This window comes from Branchiostoma belcheri, unplaced genomic scaffold, assembly GCF_001625305.1.
Source record: "Branchiostoma belcheri isolate BF01 breed outbred unplaced genomic scaffold, Haploidv18h27 scaffold95, whole genome shotgun sequence".
Classification (NCBI taxonomy): domain Eukaryota; kingdom Metazoa; phylum Chordata; class Leptocardii; order Amphioxiformes; family Branchiostomatidae; genus Branchiostoma; species Branchiostoma belcheri.
The window spans coordinates 177972-196072 of NW_017804631.1; the positions used below are offsets into that span (position 1 = coordinate 177972).

Below are 18101 nucleotides of genomic sequence, written 5' to 3' on the forward strand. Positions count from 1 at the left end.
CGGCAGAAAATGCCAGTCGGGACAGTAATCTCATCGGATGAGTCACGTGGTTTACCGCGACCTTTCCAGGGGTCAATAGAACGCGCTGGATTCATGAATATCCATTTCCCCGCGATTTCGTTTGTTTACAGTAACCTTATCTCACGTGCGGGCGGTATTATTTTGATTCCGTTGTACGTCGTGTTGTTCTGTGTTATTTTTCCCGACATGGAGCGTCCGCGACGAGCGTCTGCACAGAGTGCCCGGCAGCTTTTTAGAGTTTTAGCGGGCGAGGAGGACGATCACGAAGTATGTATTCATTATATTGTTTTGACGTTTCTGAGTCGAGGGCAGAGATTGTAATCACAAAATAAGATAATTAGACCAGAGATATCGAAAGAAAACTACTTATTCAAATAAAGTATATATAAGATCTGTTTACAACACGAATAGAAATTGTACACAGATGGAAAGTTCAGTGGATGCATTTTTATCTCTGTCGGCAAGCCATCGTTTGTTCTGCAAGAGCATTTAGTAGTATTTTCCCTGCTAATGGTGTGCTGTAAAGTTACTATTGTTTTGTGAAACTTACTTATATGATGTTTCTACTTCTAAAGCTCACTATACGAAAGTTGTTGTATTTTTCTTCTTTTTTTTTTGTAATATCTTGATTTGTCACAAGCAATTCGCATTCCAATGCTGCCGGTTACTTTTCCCAGTAAGGTGTTAATTGGATGTTTACCATCAAATAGAACAAGAGAAAATTTGCCGCTGACGCGAAAAAGACATTATATGGTTGGTTGGTTCTGTGTTCTCACATAGTTTCTCTTTGATCCAGGACGTGCAAGGCAGGGCATTTGGAAGACATAATGTTGAGAGGGCTGGCCGTCAGGTGCCACCCCCTGTTCGGGAAAGGCCTCCAACAGCAGGAGGTGACTGCCCAACTTCCCCGACGGCGACGACGGAGCTCGAGCAGGACTTGATGGATATCTCCGACAGTATTGGCGACCTGTCTTTGGAGATAGGAGCTATGGAACCGGAAGAGGAGCCTGACACGCCCGCCCCTGGAGATGAGGAGACCACACCCCAAAGTCTCACTTTACGACTTTTGGACAGAATCTTAATTTATCTTAGATATCATATGGTAGAAAAACATATCCCAACAGCTATACAAAAATTCGACGACAGCTACTTAGTTTAACTGTACGAGTTTTCTACTCTAGTGAATTCGCTAGATGGCTGGAGGCAAAATAGCGCACAACGTAATCATAGTAAATGCATGACGTCTAGGCCAGCTTGTTAACGTAGGCCAGCATGTAGACAAACTACAGAAGCTACAAAATAGAGCGGGAGGGGTAGTACTAGGACACTCCTAGTGCAACTGTTCTAAACTTGTTAGGTTGGACCTCGGTAGCACAGCACCACAAACGAGCCAAGGCTACCTACATGTTTAAGACACTAAATGGAATGTCACCTCCACACATCTCTTAACTATTCACATCTGCCAGTACCCACACACACAACACCCGACTAAGCACACAGGGGGGACTTCAGCTTTCAAAAGCTCGCTTGCAGTACAAAAAGATTGCTTTCTTTTTCCGGTGCAGTCCTCTGGAACTCACTTCCTCCTAATGTCAGAAATGCAAGAACACTCAGTGTCATCAAGACTACCTTTTCTTTACTCAATAGTTAATATGATTTGTTGTTAATTTTCCATTTTGCTTTCAGACATTGATATGCAAATTCAGTTCGATTATTATTTATATCATTTGTCATATTTATTTCGTATGATTTATGTACTTTATTAGTCTGTTCCGTTTCTTTTATCATTACCCTTTGATTGTACTTAAGTTACCTTTTAATATGTTATGTATGACACAGGAGCTTTGAAAAGCGCCAAAATGGCGACATGCTAACCTGTTTAAATAAATAAAATAATAAAAAGGTTCTTCAGGGATAGCTGGACGAACGGGTACTTCCATGCGAATGTGGCTTGTATCAAGCCACGGTTCTCTGGCTTTGATCCAGAGGAAGTCATTGTACACCCCTTGAGTCCACCGCCGCCACCACCAAACAAAAATGGAATGATTCTTCTAACAAACAACAAAGTAGAACTAAAATCAGCAAGATAAGCAGATGTAATCTGAAAACAAGTGATTTTGTGGTGAAGGATAAACGTTCTGTGGAATCAACAACAGACGTTGGATTCGAGCCAAAAGCACCAACCATCAAGTGTGTGAGTGTGCAGGATTTTAATGGTGTGCCTGTGAATGAGTTTGTCACAGTTAATGTGAAGGTTTAAGTCTATTGATAAAACAGAGAAAAGTCATGTACGTATATTTGTACCATCGATTGATTTACAAACAACCATGTACTTCAACACAAGGGAACTTGTGCTGGTTTTAAGATTTAACAAGACAAGCCAACCACAGATATCAGAAGAAGAACTTCACAACACAAAGAGACATGCTGAAATCTCATATGAGACTTTTGAAGTAGTGCTATACTAAAGATTGGAAATTATGGCTTGAGCACTTTGGACAAACCAGAACAACAAAATACACTGAATGCTTTTGGCACAGATGGTGGAACTTATCTAATGGAATCTTTACAAACCGCATTTCAACATGCAACAGGATCCCGTTGCACCATTCAACATTGGCATATTTTGTCCACCTACAGTCTTGTTTGTATATGCCCAATAATAGGCCAAATAATGATCTGTTGAAATAACTTTTAAAAAAATATTTGTATTCATAACCCGACGTTTGTAGATTAGGCCTACGTTAGAAAGTGTTTTTGTGTAATATACGGTGTATGTAGTTCGTAGAGGCAAGATATATTGAAGGTGCTGGGCCAGTTTGCAGACACCGCTGTTCGAATTGTAAGATCCGTATCCAGCAATATGAGGCAGCGCAGGGGCAGTAGTACAGAGGTGCCACCTTGAATGGCCATGGCCAGGCCACCCTTGGTGAGTTTCAGGCGTAAATATTTTTTTACAGTTACTAGTATCTATTTTTGTATATTAGATGACTAAACGATATATTGGTTTTACTGATAATTGAATATACTAACTGGTTCTTGAGTGAATGAACTCTTTGGTGAGTGGCAGATTATTCAAATATTCATTTCTTTTATCATCATGTTCTAGAAGATCTTCAGACACAAAAAAATATTATGCCATTTCTCTTTGGTTATGACAACTGTGCACTCGAGCTTATCTAAAAAGAAAAAGGAACGAGTGTGACCGACCACCTGACTGAAAGACTGCGGTCCCTGGACGGCACAGAGGTCCACCGTGCAGCAGCCAAGATCGTTGACCGTGAGTGGCCCGTAGATGGCACCCTGGCAGGGTTTGGAAACGACCACTTGCCCCCCCCACTTCCAGCCTGCCCTGGTCAGTAATGCTAAGTCCAGTTCACATCCCATTACCTTATTAAAATGATGTTGTTGTCTTAGTTTCACATGATTTTTTGTCAAAATTGGCCCCAACTAAGGGCAGTTGACCTCTAAAAGTCCCAACATCCACAGCCATTGTCACCATGTGAAGGTACCAGAGCAATCAAGACTTTTCCCATACAACACGTGAATGGTGAGCTAAAATTACATTAGATGAGGTGGGGCAAGTACACAGCCCAAAATAGGCGGACAGTAGTTGAGTGTATAGAATGCAGAAAACTGCGACTAGTATACTCAACAAAAAAACTAACAGGAAGACAAAAAAAACAAGCTTAGTGTGTCGGTGTTCAGAGTACGAATACTCATGTGGAAGTGTGGTAATGCCACCAGATCACATCGTTTATTTTTTCGCACCAGTCTAACGTGTAAAATTAGGATTGAGATTGCAAAATTGGTTTAGCTACGTAGTATGCTATCAAACGCTTTTAACATAGCTGTTCATACTAGTTCATATATATACACTAGTATATACTCTACATTATCATTACTGTATAGATATTTGAGACTCTTCCCTTGGTGTGTTCAAACTGTAACCACACTAGGCCCTGCGCTTCTTTTAACATACTGGATACTATTTTACTTCAATCTAACATGGGACTGCAGGAACGGTTACGCAGACTGGAGGAAGAGAAGGCTTTACATGAATATCTGTAGCAAGTTAGCAGCTTAAACCAGGTAGCCACAATTCTAAACAAGGAACTTTTGGTCATATCAAGCAGTTAAAATCCACTCAGTGCAAGTATACGAACACTGGAAGACATCATCAGCTTGAAAGTTTAAGGAGTTAGAGCCTACATCACATCGAATGGCCCACATCTCTACAGCTGTTCTCTCCCATGCAGAGGTTTCGGCTTATATTTTACGGCGTATATATGCTTTTTCATCGGACATTTTTGTACTGATATAGCATTTTTTTTAAACCAGTCGAGCTTATTGTTACAAAAAGCGTAGTGCTTTCCCTGTCGAGTGGGCACTTTTCCAGTTTAAATGTGTAAAAGCCTCCCTCAACCCACAGCTCTCTCTTGTATCTGTGACACCCAAAACATTTGTTTAATTTGTATTTACTAGGTGTCAGTGCAATCAGTGTAGAAATGACTTGATTGAAAACGCATGGGAACTCTCATGTTTGATGGCAGCATTGAAAGAGTATCCGGTGTAGTGTTGGAACAAGTCGGTTCACTAATGCGAGACAAGCAGGGTAGGCCCTACCGCCGAAGAGCTGGCCAGGTTATTCATTCACTCACTCCATGATATTAGTAAGTAACATATTATTGGTCATTACCTACACTTTAAAATGACTTGAAGCATCATCCTATTACGGTTTATAACAAGTTAAATTACATGTACATCACAGTGTGTACACCAGTAATCCCTCTAAAAACTAGTGGATTTTTAAAAAAGTTTCTGAGAGCTATGGCATACATATGGCTTGTCAGGTGGTTGTGTGGCTACCTAGGGTAGTGGTAGGAACATGCAAGGCCACTCCCAGCATGTGTCTACAACAAAGTAAGACCGGACGTATAAAGCACAGGTCATGCTCGTAGGTACAGTTCATCTGTTGAAAGAGAATTAGAAATTAATGTAAAACCCTGGCTTACGGGGACTGTAAAGCTGTACAAGATGCTCAGGAAAACCTACAGCAGGTACCCAGTCTGTGCCTTACAGAACATGGATAATACTTGACAGACAAGAAAATATGCTTTTTACATAGCATACTTCATTGCTAAAGAGGAAGCCCCTTTCACTATTTTTCTCAAGTTAGTAAACTTGCATGTGGACAATGGTTTGAACTTAGTATCTTTGCCTTGTCCGGTGTACAAATTCTTTCTCAAGAAATGTGTGGCATTTGAGAACCTTGACAAATGATAGAAAAAAAACAATATCGGTAATTGCATTTACAGGAGGGGTAACAACTAAACTTACAGCTATAATGTATATATTACCGTGCCGTATTCTTTCATCTAACGCATGGAAACATTTGTCAACGGACGTACTACTGCGTAAACGCCGGCCCAGGGGCGTATGGTATCCCCAGATTTTGGCGAGATATTCCGGCACGATTCGAGGGCATTCCTGGCTGCAACGTTAAGTGTTACAGAGAGAAGATTCTTTTAACAGGGTGGCGAGATGCTCCTTCCATTGTATAGGTAGAACTAGGCCATAATTATAACGACGTTGCCTCTCTCAAATCTGCTATAGCGTTTTTGTGGTGGACATATCTAACAACCCAAATGTACAGTTTTCTGACGCATATGTAGATTGTATAGGTAGGTGGACATATGAGCAAGGAAAAAGATATCTAGACTCGTATTGCACTTCCAAGTATAGATCAACTCCAATCAACCCTGAGATTCTGCTATTAAGGCGAACATCTTACTACTAGACTGAAAAGTTAGTGGCTACCTTATGTAAGACGGACAACAAATGATTCGATCAAAACTAAGCCCGGACAATGGCTGGTGGAGTATTCAGCAAAGCCGAGATGGGGCAGTCCTCTGCAGAGGGGGAAGTGAACCTTGACTCCAACAGGCTGTATGCCATCATTGGTTAAGACAACTTGAATTACTATCATGGATTATGGACACTATCATGTATATTGAAATACCAAACCTTTGTCGCCTGGATGCCATTCTCCATAGTTACTGTTGGATCCCTGCTGGATAAGTGTGTAGATCGGACGGAAATGTAGGGATGTCGCCCTGCATAGGATTGCGTTTTTTCTATACCATGGTTTTCTCGACCCTGCTATGCACGTTTCTCATATCTGCCATCAGAAGCGTTGCATATCTGAGTCCCACAGCAAATTCTCGACAGTGTTTTTTAAAAGCAATTTCAGTGTACTTGACAATTTCAGTGTACAGTTGGGATCAACAAGTAGACATATAGATTGAACAGGGTAGCTTACTTCCAATATCATGAATTAACACCAGACAACCGCCAACAAACTATTGGTGCCCTGGGTGAGCATAGATTATACGCGTAGATCACTGGCTGTATCCGGTGCACAGCCATCAGTAAGGTCTTTCAGAGAAAGGATATGATAATGTGGAAATAAGGATGAAAAAAAATTACGGATTGTGGTTGTTGGAACTGGAGCGTCGAACTGGGCGTGTTCTGTACAAACGCGTGAGAGTGAGCAATTGCAGGTGAACCGTGTGTTCCACAGGGAAAAAAAAGGATCTCCTCCCCGACTTTTTTATTCTTTAATCCGATGAACAGGACGAAGAAAGGGTGAGTTGCACATTACAAGTACATATGTGTATGCAGAATCTCGCTTTTTAGTACTCTAGCAAAGGTTTCATATGTAAAATGGTAATGAGTTGTCCTTGATTGTGTCATTTGTCTCAAACCAGGGTGAAAGTAGTGGTTTCCGGGGTAACTGTGGTGCTGGTAGCATCACACTTCTTATGGTGCTGATGCTGGTCTGGTGCTGTAGACGGGCGAAGAGGACAGAGAGTTTCACATCACCGACCGTACATCTCCTGGATTCTGCCAACATTATTGCTACAAGATCAACCCAAGCAAACTTCACTTATATCAAAGCACAAGAAGTTATGTCTTTATTTAAATCAAATCCATAGCTGGTACAGAATTGTGCCGAGGAAGAATTGAAGAGGAGAGAATATTTGTAAAAGAAACAGAAAAGAAAATAGACCGGCTTATAGATTTACCGGAGAAACTGAGTACAAAAGGATGGCTTTGGCCATCTTAACCACCACGATATTACCTTTGTTTACTTTCCAGAAATATGCATATTAGGTTTTAAATTTATGTCGGCAATAAAGAAGGAGAGAGCATTAATAATAATAAGAAGAAGAAGAATATTTTGGATAACAGCTCTACTGACAAAAATAAAAACATACATTCAGTGTGACACGAAAGTTAGGCTTTACTGTGCAGTTTAGCAAGGGTAATAGTTGGCATTTCTGGGTGTTAGAGAGGCTAACAAAAAAATCATACTGTTGTAGGCAAGGCGGAAAATACAAGAAGAGTGGTAGGCAATGGAAAAGTTGGGAGGATAAAAAAGAGAATGGACCAGCATGACACTAAGTTAAACAATAAGAGAAGCTAAAAACGGGACCACACACTCTTCAGATACCAGATGTAGACGGCAGGAGCGCCCCTTGTGCAGATGATCCGAACATTGTGCGTGCGTCCCGGGGTATGTCAGGACTGGCGGAGCATGCAGAGCTACAGTAGTGGTTTCCGGGGTAACTGTGGTGCTGGTAGCATCACACTTCTTATGGTGCTGATGCTGGTCTGGTGCTGTAGACGGGCGAAGAGGACAGAGAGTTTCACATCACCGACCGTACATCTCATGGATTCTCCCAACATTATTGCTACAAGATCAACCCAAGCAAACTTCACTTATATCAAAGCACAAGAAGTTATGTCCATGCCTGGACAGAAGTCTTTATTTAAATCAAATCCATAGCTGGTACAGAATTGTGCCGAGGAAGAATTGAAGAGGAGAGAATATTTGTAAAAGAAACAGAAAAGAAAATAGACCGGCTTATAGATTTACCGGATTTGTACTTTGTTTAACAGTCAGTGATGGTAGATGCAATGTGTTTTATCATTGGCTTTTGTGGTGGATGTCGGAGTTTGTTTAGATGAGGACGAATATCTGAACTAAAATGAAGAATAAAATTGAAATATTTGTCGAACGACTATTTTGAAGCAATAGGGCCTCGTGCAAACAAGGTGCTCTAATTTAAAACCATACATGTATTGTCCTGCAAAACAGTCACACTTGTCACATTTATAGGGTTTCACATTTGTATAACTGTTGGCAGTTTGTCCAAGTGCAGGAGGAAGTAACGGAGCCCGTAAGTTTTAATGTTCATGTCACATCTGTACGCGTATGGTGCAGGACCGTACTGTTGGCGTGTAGTGTTATATTCGGGGATATAATATTGTTGATAATGGAGCATTCATTCCTTGATTAATTGTTTTGTTCATTTTGGTTTTCTTCAGTGGGAGGTGCACGAGTCCTCAACTCAGCAAGCAGCGGTACCGGTGGCGGGAGTAACGGAGCTAACGGAGTTAAAAGACTCCTCCCCTCTATTACACCCGTAATTGTCAACCAGTACGCCTATCTGAAGGGCTCCTCTACTGTCATCGCCGCCGTTAGGATGGTCCACTCGTGGCTGACATCTCTTGACTCGAGAGATCAGAGAACAATACAGGTCTTGTTCGCAGATATGAGTAAGGCTTTTGATAGAGTAAGCCACTCATTACTACTCCAGCGTGTGAACGACACAGTCACAAGTCCACGTATGGTAGCCTGGTTGTACAACTATTTACAGGGGCGCAGGCAGAGAGTCTTCGTGAACGGCAAGGTCAGCAGTTGGCAGTTGCTCACGTCAGGGGTACCGCAGGGAGGGGTGTTGTCGCCCTACTTATTCCTCCTGTACATGAGCTCCCGCTCCACAGTCTATAATGACACCCGAGATGTGGGGTATGCCGATGACGTTGGCCTGTCCAGGTCAATCCCCTGTCGGTCATGTGGCGTAGACAACACTATGTCAGCAGAAGCGTTGCAACTCGACACGTGGGCTGGTCAAAATGACATGATACTGAACGGGAAAAAGAGTCAGCAGTTGCAGATCTGCTTCAGTAGGAACATTCCTGTACCCCCACCCTTGTCTCTTGGAGGCGAACTTGTTCCTGTTACAACAACTGCAAAGGGCCTCGGGTTTACTTTTGACAGTACTTTATCCTGGCAAGCACATGTAAAGTCAGCAGTTTCCAAGGCCTCCAACAGGCTGCATTATCTGCGGTTACTGACAAAACAAGGAATGAGTGTCGCCGACTTGGTGCAGGTGTATCTGTCGCTGATTCGCCCTATACTAGAGTATGGTCATGTTTTGCTCGTTGGCTGTAGTGACGAGCTGTCCACTAGTATGGAACGAGTACAAAAACGCGCTGTGCGCATCATCTCCCTCGGGGGAAAGCGAACAGTTCCAAAGCTCCCTTCTTTGAAAGAAAGGAGGGAAGCGGCCGCTTTGAAGCTGTTTACAGCTATGATAAAGCCTGAGCACCCACTACATGACCTAGTGCCCCCCATCGGTCCACAGCTACAGGTAGATGCTTGCGGAACGACAGTGCCTTCACTGTGCCAAAAGCCAGGACTGAGCGACTGAAAAGGTCATTTGTTCATTGTGCGGTAAAACTGTACAATGAGTCTGTTTCATAAGCTATCCCATGCTGTATCTGCATCCAATTTTGTTATCTTTAAGCTGTTTATTGTTCATTGATTGTATTGTATTATGTGTTTTGATTATATTGTAACAAACTATCCACTTCAGGGAGACTCTTGTCTTTCCCTGCATATGTATGTTTGGTGGTTGGAAACCAATAAAGACTTATTATTAATGTATTGTACTGTTGTAATATGTGTAAATATTTGTCTTGTCAGCAGGGCAAGTAGCCTGGCTAGTTGGGCTGCCCTGGCTGGTGGCTGTACAAATTGTCTTTTTATGTATACAGCCAAACAAATAACTAGAAATATAGTGAATATCTAATAATACAACAACAGTGAAAGGGACATCACATTCTGGTCCTTGCGGTAACTTGTAGCTGTTTGGAGGGAAGGAAGCACACCCTTTATAGCTATGCCCAAAAGTTTGTAAAACAAGTATTTCAATGTGTCATAGGACCATATTCTGACGAGATGAGAATAAGAGTCAACTAGAACAGTCGTATAGTGAATATCTAATAATGCAAAACACTGAAAGGGATATAACATTCTGGTCCTTGCGGTAACTTGTAGCCGTTTGAAGGGAATGCAACATTGTGTATTTCCGTTGTTGTTCTAAGGAACCGCAACATGGTTTTACCAGGTAACTTGCGTCGCAAAGCCAATAAGTGGATCTTCCAGCCAGCCCATCTAGCTACACTGAATCAGCTCCATCCGTTTAAAAAAACGGTCCCCGAAGTCTGGGTTTCCAAGAAGCTGACCAGTGGGTTTGATTTTGACTCTGACTAACGTTAAATAACCCCGAGCTGGCTGGAATCTCCAGAGTTTTTTTCTAAATGGCAAGTTGACCTGGGTAACCAAGTCCAAATGGTGCCAGATACTGTACATGTACGAAAAAAGTAAAACCTCAAAACATTAATGTCAATATAGACACTATTATTTCAATGGGAGCATAATTTTTTTCGCTGGTATACTCAGCTAAGAAGCGGGAATTTTTTTTCATGGCAAGTCGACCTGGGCAACCAAGTCCAAATGGTTCCAGATAATGTACACGTATGAGGAAGATGATAAAATCTTAAGAACATTAATGTTAATGTAATGTCAGCGACCACCAACACCACCAGATTAGCCCGTAGCACCCGCTCTACCACTACTAGCATGTCCGCTCGTGCCAACAGACTACTACTATTTCAATGGGAGCATAACTTTTTATCTTTTCGCTGGTATACTCAGCCAAGAAATTTTCTAAAGGGTGAACCCTGACTACAAAAATATGATAAAGGCCCAGTCATGTTCGAGGAAAAAAAAGGAAAATCTTAGAACATTAGAATCTCAGAACATTACTCAATACAGACCATAACTATTTTTTTTCGCTGGTATACTCCGCCAATAAGCGGGAATTTTTTAAAGGGTGAACTCTGAATACAAAAATAGTAAAGGCCCAGTCAACGGATAGTAAGAGACACAAATTTAACACAAGGGCATTAAAGAATATGTTCCAACAATGAGCTTGTCAAGTCAACGTCAACGATAAAAGTCTAAAGCCCACAAAATACATGGACATTTGCGACGCTGCCACATCTACCTTCTATGACAGTGGCATGTCCGGACATGAGCATGTGCGAACAAAGATGGCGGTCACGTTGAAATTCGAACCCAGGGCAAAACTCACCCAAAAAGAAGAAAATTAGCAACACTAAAGACTCTAGCTAGCTTCTACGACAACTTCACAGTCTCCCAAGCCTGTAAGTAGGCTTTGTTTTGAGGCCGCTTCCTGTCAACTGATTCAAACACACTCGAGAAAGACAAGCCCTCCCCCCAAGATGGCGGTCAAGTAAACTTCAATGATAAAAGACCACAAAATGCATGAAACTTTGCGACGCTGCCACCCAACGCTACCTTCTACGATACCTCAACAGCCTTCGGAACACATAGAGTTTAAACGAGAGAACTGACCAAAAACCGCGACCAAGAAAGAGACCAAAATGACCACAGAACAAACGACATACCTCACCGAACGCTTGGGCCTGGCCAAGACTGAACCTCGTCTGGTTTTCTCTCACACACCAGTAGTGCATATCCCTCCGCGGAAAACTTTTGGACTCAAATCACCAAAATAAACATCATAGCGAGAGAAAAAAATATATTCTTAACGTGACAGTAAGTTTCTCTGTCAGAAAACGTTAGTAGAATTCTCTAGTTTTAAATTAAATGGTTGAACACGAAGGGTACTACTTTCTACCAGCGACTGAATATGGGCGAGATTCGATAAGCCGGAGTTGTGGCGGGAAATTCTTCACTCAGTCATTTTCATCCGCCAATCACATTTTTGGTATAAGCAACCAAATTTATTCTTGTTTGACTATGACGTTAACAATAAGTACTGAATGTTGTTGATGATTTTAGAATTAAAGAAAATTCTATATTATCCAACTATAACGGAAATGTAAACTTGGACTATTTTGTGTCTATTTTGTGTTGTATGAATATTTGAGTGATTCGGTAGGTTGATGTGGAGGATATGTATGTGGAGTTTGTGGACATCCCTTTAGATTTGTTTAATTGGAATGTCCCAATCATTTTTTGTTGGAACTCAACGGGATTCCCCCCACGATAGCCTTGAAATAGTTGTGATACACATCTGTAGCATTAAATAATCAAATGGTTAAGAAATGTTGATTTCTTTATGGTTAGATTCCAAATCAGCCCGTGAAATTCCCAACACAAGTTTTACAAGGGTGTAAAAATCCCTTGATAACTTGATAATGTTGAATTTTTTTCTCCCAAGATCAAATCGGATTGATAGTTTTGTAATTTTCAGGTTTGAAAAAAATGAAATAAGTCTGTACTTTGTAACTCAAGAGTTTCAGGATCCGATAAAAAAATAAGGTGCTGCGTGGAATTAAAGGGCCTTAAAACGACAAAAACGGCTCACGAATAATTTACCGACAACGTTAAATCTGCTGCGATTACATGGCAGTGATTACATGGCAGACCCTCATCCTTCGGAATAGTAAAGCTACAGTAACCGTTTAGTTACATTTCCGCTTGGTGAACGCATATTAACTCCCCCTTTCACGAAGAGGTTTCAACTTCTGAGTAACCAAAGGTTTGACAGATCTCTTAACAACGAATTCCATATATGTGTTTTGTTGTCTTTTAAATCATAACTTTGGATTGCGCATCATATTCCAACTATAAAATCATGGGTAACACAAATCCAATGTTGGTCACTCAAAGGTCGCCCATCAGTCGACGATTTAGTGGAAAGAATCCTATGTAGAACCGTGCATATCTAATTCTGTGACTGAATGGTTTAGTGTTAGCGTCAGGCATGGTTCGCGACAGTAGCAGTTTACGTTTCCGGTCCTTTGAAAGCACTTTGTCGGGAGGCATACTAACACCCATTTCAACTTCTTAACATCAACGAATTCAAAAGACAAACAACAAATTTGAAATTTGTGTATTTGTTTTGGATATTACAAGGGAGACTTATAATTAACTCCTGAAAATAATTCAGAGTAGCCTAACTATTGGCCTCCATAGCATGCCAAAAACTGGCAGGGGTTTGGGGGGTCTTCAGGGTCTTTGGGAGCTTTTATGTGCCTTTTTTTTTCTGATTGTATATAACGTTAGACAACAGCCGAAGACCACCAAACCCCAGTTCTATAAGCCTGCTACGGAGGCTAATCAGAAAACAGCCGCGAAGACCACCAAACCCCCAGTTCTATAAGCCTGCTACGAAGGCTACCTAACTTTAGGTTAGTAGCGCCCGAATGGCGCGTTTCGGACGTTTCCGGTTCTGTGGACGCACTTTGTCGGGAGGAATACTAAGCGCAACTCGATACTGTTTTAGTCCGCGCGGGTTTAAGTCGGCGGGAAAGGTGTTGTTTCCGCAGGTGTGATCACAGGGACCTCGCCTTTAATCTCTCAGGTGGAATCTTAGAGGCCTCGCCAACACACTTCCTTGTTTCTCAGAAAGTTTAAAGGACTTTAAGAACAAGATGTGGTGCAAAATTTGCAGGAAGATTTTTTTTACTATATTCACTCTCTGAAACTGCACGTACGAAACTACTAAACATTGCTAAACTGCATGTGACATTCCCCATCCCTGCAATTTGTGAAACAATAAATTTTTCCTGTTATACTTTATGACAAAATGTGTGGTCATTTTGTCAGTTAATAGTTACCCACTGTCTGTATTTTATTGTCTTGTTTCAATCTCAATAAAGAAAAGAATAAGGATACTAATATTTCCTTGATTTCATTATTTTGAAATTTTATGTTTTGTGATACTATAGTATTAAATGTACGCATGTACATGTACATGTATTCGTACGGTACAACCATCGTTACATATGCATGGGTATGTAGGGTGCCACTACAGGTGGGTCTTGTAAGAACATTTTTGGTCAAATTAGCTAACACAAAGTGACATTCTGAAATTTCTCCAACAATGCGAAACCTTCACAGGCCACACTTCACCCCCACACGATGTCACAATGGCAGGAATTCAATCTGGATTCCTACCCTGTGACTAAAGTTTAGGGAGAAGCGCATCCAGAAATTCTGATGCCCCAAAAGTGACATTCTGAAATTTCACCAACAATGCAAAAAATTCACAAGCCACAAGATGTACAATTCAATCTGGATTCCACACACGTCTAGAGTATATAGAGAAACACACCCAGAAATTCTGATGGCCCAAAAGTCACATTCTGAAATTTCGTCAACAATGCAAAAAATTCACAAGCCACACGATGTACAATTCAATCTAGATTCCACACTCGTGTCTAAAGTGTATCGAACATCCACAAATTCTGATGGCCCAAAAGTTGACATTCTACAATTTCTACAACAATGCAAAACTTCACCCGCACACGATGTTACAATGACAGGAATTCATTCTGGATTCCTACCCTGTGTCTAGAGTACATAGAGAATCCGCATCCAGAAATTCTGATGGCCCAAAAGTGGCGACAGGAATTTGCCCGAGAATTCGGGGCTTACGACACGGGGTGCTTGTTGTGGCACATTTGTGGCACACTTCGGCAGATTTGTGGCGAATTCTGAGCCGGATTGTTGCGATTCCTCCTGACGACCTGGGCGATCGGGAATGTCACTCACACGGAGATTCGGAGCTGATGTTTGTTTTGGGTTCATCTGTATCAGAACTGGAAAAGAAAACAAACGTTTGTCTTTCATTTTTTATTTTGTGCTTATAAGGAGAAGGTGAAGATTTACGAGGAGGCCACTAACACAACTAAGGACAAGAGTTTACTGAACACTGCCCGGCAGACATTTACCGAGGTAAGCAAGGCCTTCTATACGCTGTCAGACAAACATAGACGAAAACTCTATGACCAATCGAACCGAATAGTTGAGCCTGCTAAACGTGACAAGAAAGCAAAGCCGAATAGCGAGTATTTCGTTCAGTTCAATGATGGCAGTGTAACTGTACATTTACCGACGGGATCGTCAAAACAGTGGGTAGAGGCCATCTACAGTTGACAAATGGAAGAATGGCCACCAGCTGACAGCATCATTCCTCGACCCCGATTCAGACGAAGTCGTCGGTTCAGTTACCCTACACGTATACCAAACTTGTAAGATACTTGTTCAAGGGTCAGCGTACTATCTGTGGGTTTCGTACACTTTTGAACACTTGAAGCACTTGATTCAACCATCGACAACAGTCCCCGACACAGACATCCAGTACGAGGACACAGTTTGCAGCGAATGTAACCGCCCCGGTCCAGAAGACGAAGGGGTTATACAGTGTAAGGTATGCCACAAATGGTACCACTATGGTTGTACGAGCCTGCACGAATCCTCTCTTTGTGAACTTATCCAGAACGAAGACAGTGAGTATGTGTGTACTATATGCTCTACTGATAAGTCCAACACTCAGTTTCCGACTGACTTGTGTGAGGAAACCGACGTATGTGTGGAAACCGCCCCGAAGATGTGTGAGGAAACAGTTCCAAAGGTAACTGTTGACGACGGGAACAACAACAGAACCGCAACATCGCCTCAACACAGAGAGAGGAGAGATGACGACAAAATCACATCGCTTCAAAACAGTGTGGACAAACTTGAAGCTATCCTTAGCACCAGAATCACAAAAGAAAACAATGCGGTAGACATGTTGACGGCACGCATTGCACACATAGAAGAACGCCTATTGTCTAAGACAAAGGACGCGCCAAACGACAAGGTGGCAAAGGAGAGTGACGTTGAGGTGCTAAAAAGACGTGTGAAATCCCTGGAAGCAGAAAACAAAAACTTGAGACACAGAATAGCGGCCCTGGAGGAGAAAGGTGTGAAAAATGTCGTCTCCTTTGCGACACAAACTCACATCTCATCAGCAGTGCAAGTAACAACGGATGAAGACGAGTCACGTGATACAGCCGTTGTACACAACGTCCCGACAAACAACAGGTTCCTTCCACTGACAGAGGATACGCCACCGCAAGAAGAACAGACAACGAACAACTATGACCCAACCTCCCCACACAATGGAAGCAGGCCACAGACACGTACAACACCCAACCGCCGTCACGAAAGCCTGTCACAGACAAAAATAGGCATTGTCGGCGACTCCAACACAATAGGTGTCATCCCAAACATACTGTACCCCCGGAAAAGGATCGCGAAATACTCAGCAATGACTGTCCCCCAGGCCTCCGCCCTTATCAAGAACTCTACAGACCTTGACCCCAAGTGCATAGTTTTCCATGTGGGGACACATGACATTAGACAAGAGAAGGCAGCAAATGGAGTGACAGAAAACATCAGGGAGCTAGTGACCACCACACACACTAAGTACCCTAATGCAGCCATCGTGCTGTCCACGGTCCCACCCAGGAACGACAATCAGTTGATGGAAGTTACGCGCGAGGTGAACTCCTTCCTACAGGTTCTTGGCCAGGAAACCCCTTACATCACCATAGCAAACAATGACAATCTCGGGGATGGTAGACTTATCAAACAATCCCTCTACCGTCATGACGGTTATCACCTCAACAAAGGAGGACTTAAGGTATTGGCTGCGAACTGGAAGACCGCCATCCATCCCACCGTAGGCCTTGGGGTCTACGACAAGAGAAGGCGTGGTATAAACGCCACTTCTGACCAGCCGAGAAACGGTCAGGACTACCGTACACCCCGCGAGCAAACGGGAAACACAGGAAATGACCGTAGTGAGCGTAGTCTCCCAATGTCATCACAACAAAACAGAAGTAATGAACGCAACACGAGGAACGAGCAACCCATAAGGAGGTTCCAGGGGTACAGGGCAACAAACGAGCTCCCCCCTGAACCTCGGGGGCCTACGACGTCCGGCTGCAGCCCCGACGCACCGTGGAGATCACCGAGACCAGCCACCGATGAACGGCGCCCGACTGGCGATGACCGACGCCCGACCGACTGGCCATACCCACCGGCAGCGTACCGGCGTGACACATCCGAACCCCCACACGCGTTCCGTCCATTCATCCCCAACTACGAACACACGTACATGAACTGGTATCCGGAGACCCGGAACGAATCACGGCCCTGGTTCCCCCGGAGTTCTCCCAGAGGTACCCAGACTGGCGTTACAACTACGAGCACGTGCGGTACTAACTTGAAGTGACTATGTACGGTCTTCCCAGAAGGTATGATGAGCGATTAACGGATACCAGTATAGATTATAATGAAATTTATCTGATGTTATTACCTGTAACACGACAGAAGTTAGTAAATGTGTTAATCGACATAATGTAAGAGTAGATGCCATTAACACGACAAAAGTTAGTAAATGTGTCAATTATCTTAACTTAATGTAAGAGTAGATGCCATTAACACGACAAAAGTTAGTAAATGTGTTAATTATCATAATTTAATGTAGAAGTAGATGCCCAAAGAAACGTACTAATATTATCGTAAAGGTAGGGACAAAGTTCACTTTCAAAGTATAAAAGTGTGAAGGCTATGGCCCCAAAGACCTCTATAGGCATAGACTTTTGGAATGTCCATGGCCTTGGAAAGAAACTTAAAGAAGACGACTTTAGAAGTAGCGTAGAAAAATTAGATATATTCTCCCTCCTTAAAACATGGAGTAGCGAAACGTCAGAAGTTGACCTACCAAATTTCCAGCATTTCTAATCTTTAAGACAAAAACAGAGTACAGGCAGGAGGAATTCTGGAGGAATTATTATCTATTTCAAAAACGAATTAGCAAGATATATCAAAAGAGAAAGAGGCACTTCAGAGTGTAAAGACATTCTTTGGATTCGTTTGTCGAAGGATTTGTTTGGCCTGACCAAAGATGTATTTCTAGGCTCTGTATATGTTAGCCCAGTACACTCTCTAGTCCACAAGAGGGCAAAGGAATATATATTTGACGCACTAGAACAGGATGTTGCGCGTTTTTCTCCCAAGGGTTATGTCATTCTTGGAGTGATTTTAATAGTCGATT

The 18101-nt window shown here is 42.4% G+C and overlaps 1 pseudogene; it reads left to right on the top strand.

Annotated features, from left to right (window-relative positions):
- Positions 1–207: 207 nt before the first annotated feature.
- On the top strand, positions 208–17266 carry LOC109461649 (annotated as a pseudogene).
- The last annotated feature ends 835 nt before the right edge of the window (positions 17267–18101 follow it).